Raw genomic sequence first — 5385 nt, forward strand, 5'->3', positions numbered from 1 at the left:
TTCCTTTTCCTTCCTTCCTTCCTTCCTTCCTTCCTTCCTTCTTTCTTTCTCTTTTTTTTTTTCTTTCTTTCTTTCCTCTTTTTTTGACAGAGTCTTGTTCTGTCGCCCAGGCTGGAGTGGAGTGGCACAATCTCAGCTCACTGCAATCTCAGCTAATTTTGTGTTTTAGTAAAGACTGGGTTTCACCATGTTGGTCAGGCTGGTCTCAAACTCCTGACCTCAAGGGATCTACCCGTCTTGGCCTCTCCAAGTTCTGGGATTACAGGCAGGAGCCACCATACCTGGCCTGTTATTTCTTTCTTATCTGAAACTAGCTCAACCACTTTCTTAAAAGATTTAAAACAAGACTGAAGCTTGTTTAGATTGGAGATGAGCTATTTCTGCCACTGTGGTGGCCACCCAGTGGCTAGGCCATGGCCTTGGGAGAAGATATGTCAAGGCAAAGACTTCTCTGGCATAGCTGGGATGAAGTGCCACCATGCAGGGACTGAAACGGTTTTTTAGGCTGCTGTCTTCACGTTAGGCATTGCCTTCTCTTTATCCTCTCAAACTTTTCTTGGCTGGTTTGCGGCCACATTTCCCAGACAATATTCCGTGAGTATTCTCTAGGTGTTCCCTCCTGCAGCCCTCATAATTTCTCAAGTTACATGTGCTTTGGGAATGATTGAAATTGGCTAGGCAAATGAGGAAAACATGTCCCAGAAGAGGAATCAGCCTGGGCACAGGCCCTAAGTAGCTCTAATAGTTCAACAGAAGCCTGGTGATTTGATGGAGAAGTTGTACATCCTACATTACGGTTTCCCTATTAGAGTTACTCAAAGCCCCTTTTCCTTATCCTTTTTATTCCTTTTTCTTCTTTGCTCACATACAAACTCCCTGAGACAGAGCCTCACTCTTCAGTTGGCCTTATCATTGCTGGTGAGTGAAGCTCTTCAGGCAGGCTACGTAACAGGCTGCTGGCCAGATAAGAGACTAGTTGCCTATTAGCTGGGTCAGTTTTCCTCAGGAGGGTTGTGTGCATGGCAGGGTTTTTGTTTGTTTGTTTGTTTGTTTTTGAGATGGAGGAGTCTCACTCTTTTACCAGGCTGGAGTGCTACAATGGTGCGATCTCGGCTCACTGCAACCTTCACCTCGCTTCCCGAGTTCAAGTGATTCTCCTGCCTCGGCCTCCCAAGCAGCTGGGATTACAGGCGTGCACCACTGTGCGCAGCTAATTTTTGTATTTCCGGTAGAGACAGAGTTTCACCATGTTGGCCAGGATGGTCTTGATCTCTTCACCTCGTGATCCACCCACCTCGGCCTCCCAAAATGCTGGGCTTATAGGTGTGAGCCACCGCACTTAGCCACGTGGCAGGTCTTCAGTGCTTAGGAGTTTCCTCTGCAATACTCTCTTCTCCCACTCAGTTGAACTGTTGGCCATTGTAGCACCTACAAGTAACAGTCACATCTGGAAAAAAAAAGTACCCAGGAAGACAGAGATGTGAATGTGGATAGGGTTTGTGGTGCAGGCAGTAGTGGGGAGCATGAGACAGATCAATGTAGTAGGCAAAGTGCAAATGTAATAAAACAGCTCACTGTTGGTCAACTGCTGCCTCCCTGGATTTATAATTGTGCAAAGGAACTTCCTTTATGATCTCAGCCCCTGAAACCCCAAATCCAGCCACTATTTCCTTAAAGCTTGCTCTCCTTTTGATTGTAAGGTATCAGACCATCATAAACTGTTAGCCAATCATCTGACCTGCAACCACACTCATGATTCCTGTTAGGGATGAAGGTACCTATTAATGGTAGAAAGTCCTACTAGGACACGTGCGAACTTGAGGTAGCCCAACAGTTTTTCCTCAGTCTAACACCATCTATGTGGGTCTCTGCTTGTTCTCCGTCCAGGCTCCATATCATCTCTCTCTGTTTTGGTCTTCAGCTTGTCTTCCTCTGGTTGCAGGGAAGCCTCGTTTCATCACTTTCTTCCTCTGCTATTGTCTATAACTATTCTCTTTGCTCCCCATAAACCCACCACATGCGATATCTTTGTTCTTCTCACAAAAGGAGTTGTCAGTATTGAAGGCTCTTTTCAGGAAGGCAGAGAAAAGGCTCTTGTTTTTCTAAGTCATAATCAGATGCATTATTTGTGCTACTCTCCTCTTTCAGGTATGCAGCATAAACATAACTGCATAAAAGGGATCACATTTTCATGGTTTATGATAGCATGAATATGTGTGTGCTGGGGAGGTGGTGCAATTCATCACAGGAGAAAAAATGAGACATAAACAAATAATGAAGAAGCAGAGAAAGAGAAAGAGAGAGTAGAAGAAAAAAGGGCAGGAGCTTGGACCAGGGAGACCCAGTGGCATTGGTGCCAGTGGCCCCAAGGCTTTAATATCCTATCCTTGAATTTGCATTTCTAATGTCAGATTCTTTCAAGGTCCTTTCAGCTCTGAGGTTCAGTGGGTGTTTGGACATTATTGTCCAATGTGACATCTAGATTGACATCCATCAAGAGCCCCTTTGGGCTTCTCTTTGGGCTGATGAAATTAGAGTTGTCGGTGTGGAGATAAGCAGCAGAGCAGTGACAGTGACCAGGGAGGCCAGCTAGAGGAAGTAAAGCCATAGCTCATGGTTTCTTCTTGACAGCCTCACTGGACGCCAAGCCTGGAGCCCCAAGGGCAGTGATTCAGCCTTCACTTTTTATTTATCACCACTGCTTTATTTCTGTCCTCCCTAAAGGTGGTCCAGTGACAGAGCAACAAGACGGCCACCCCTCTGCAGGCTGGACATCAAGTTCACACATCACCATCAGGCCCCCTCTTTGGCTTAGCCAGCTTTTCACACCCTGTGCAGCTCTGCAGAGTACCCTTTCATGAGTTAATTCTGATTGACGCGAGCTGTGCACAGGGACCAGCATTTAGTCTGTGCGCGATCTGGCTCCATGACCATACTAGCAAGCGCTGCTAATGGGGAGGTCAATTAAATAATGCCAGACACCGCTTTCCTTCCCCACAGCACTTGACACTGCCAGTGGAAGGTGCTTTGCAGATTATTAACAACAACAATTAATGGGGGAGTAATCGACTGTGAAAGGAGGCCAGTTGTGGTGGCAGGGACAATCCAACCTTACATTCCTGGGGCCAGGGTATCTCAAGGGAGTAGACTCTATCCTGGGCTAACAATCAGTGAGCTGAGAAGAAGACACATCTTGGCTTCTATGGGGCAAAAGTTTAAGAAATGCTGGCCTGATTGCTGGAGTGTACAGGTTCCCAAATTGCATTGCCTGGCAAATTCTCCCTGTTGGATTTAGCTCATGATCCTAAAGGGAGAGTCATTTCTTTAATGTGCAAAACTACAAGTGCATGAGCCAGACATTAGAGCTGGAAATGACATTCATTGTGTGATTTTGGGCAACTCCTATAATCCCTCCAAAGATAATTTGCCTGGATTCAGTGATAATATCTAGTAATTTATTGTTGGAGATGTAGTATTTAAGATATTAATTTCTGCTAGAATTCAAAGACCACATGGAAAGGATAGCTTACCATGCGTTATAAATTATTGTGATCAGAATAATAGTAATATCAAAGCCCAATATTTTTCATATCATTATCATCATTACCATCACCATCACTGCCACCACCCCCTCCATCACCATCATCACCAATATGTCACTATAGTTAATATGAATTCAGAAATTTGTCCCAGGCACCGCTTAAAACACTTTACGGGCATTTCTTGTTTAATCTTCATTACAAGGCTCTGAAGTAGGTACTGCTATTATTCCCTTCTTACAGATGAGAAAACTGCACCTTAGTATTTAAGTATGTTGGTTGAGACTACCAGCTAGCAAGTGTAGGTCCAGAATTCTAAACTAGCAGGCTTTTCTAAACTCTCCAGGGTCTGAGTCATTAACCACCAAGTTTCTGGAGTAGACAAATCAGACGGGTCTTAATTTAATCCTGTGGCAACATGACTTTGGGTCTCTTTATGGCAAATTCCATATTTAAGGCATTAAAACACAAGTACAAATAGGGCCAAGAGGGACAGGTGTGGTGAGGCAGACGAAGTGGCTAGATGCAAAATTTAAGGTGATGCCCACGCTCAGAGTTGTACAATAGTATTCACTGTGCTTACAAACCTGGGAGCACTTTTGCTTTGTACCCTGAACAGTAGATGCCTTCCTAGCCTCATCCTAGCCTTGGCCCTGCTAGCAAAAGTTAAATGAGATCCTTTATTTAAGTGCCTGGCATACAGCAGTTTCTTAAATACTAATTTCATTATTTTTCTTGAGACTAACATCGGATCTTTCCTGTGGAGCAACAAAAGAGAGAAGATACCACAAAGACCCTTTGGATTGGGGTGTGAGGGAGGTGTGAGGAAATTATGAGGCCCTGATGACAAACGTCACAATTTGCTTAGACCCTCCTTTGCCCCACTCACTTCACGTCTAGCCCCTATTCTGGAACCCGATTTCTCCTCCTCACACAGTGGAGGTCTTGCTTCAGTGGAGTGGAGAACAAATGTATCTGCTGTCCCAAGGAGGCTTATTTCCTGGGCCTCTCAGATACTAATTCTGGTGAATTCTCAGATATATGTTCATGGTGTTTGTGTTCTCCCACCCCTTCTCCAGTTGCACCTGCCTTTCACAGGGCAACCACATGTACCCTGTCTGCAAAGAGGTTCCTTACTAGGGGAGACATTTTATAAAAGCAAATACCCTTTACAATAGCAGAATACTATGGCTTGACGGGACTTGTAGACCACTTTGTCAAACCCTCTCATTTCAAAGATGTTTCACATAAGGCCCAGGAAGAGGAAAACTAATCTGCTCTCTGTGGGTTAGTGTAGCTTGTAAATAGATTTCGTCTTTTGAATCCATTGCTACTCAGTGCTGTGGGTCTGGTTTTATGTAGCATTCTGGACTGTACATGACACTTGCCACCAACAAAGCTAGAAATGGATGTTGCAGGGCAAGAGTCTTCCTCTGTACAACATGGTCTTTCCCTTTCTAGAGAAAACTGCTTGGAGAATACTCAGGGATGATCTGCCCTACTTTGTCCAGGAATTCCATTTAGTAAACCTCCTGAAAGAAGACACTCTTTGTATTCCACTCCCCTTTTGCTGGACTGGGGATGGAATAAGTAAACTCTGTGTGTGTGTGTGTGTGTGTGTGTGTGTGTGTGTGTGTGTGTGTGTAAATGAGGGGTTGCTTGGTGCTAGTGTGTAACAAAACACTTTCTCTTTTTCTTTCCTTTAACAAAGCAAATTGCAACAGTTTTCATCTGAGAGACCTAGCACAGTGCTTGGTGCAAACTTAGTTTTCCAAGAATCTCCTTGTCTTCTCCTGCCATCTTGTATTCCCAGCACTGCAGCCCTAGAAAGAAAGCTGGGCTCATC

The sequence above is a fragment of the Rhinopithecus bieti genome, unplaced genomic scaffold (genome assembly GCF_001698545.2).
Source record: "Rhinopithecus bieti isolate Rb0 unplaced genomic scaffold, ASM169854v2 scaffold_15813, whole genome shotgun sequence".
NCBI classification, from domain to species: Eukaryota; Metazoa; Chordata; class Mammalia; order Primates; family Cercopithecidae; genus Rhinopithecus; species Rhinopithecus bieti.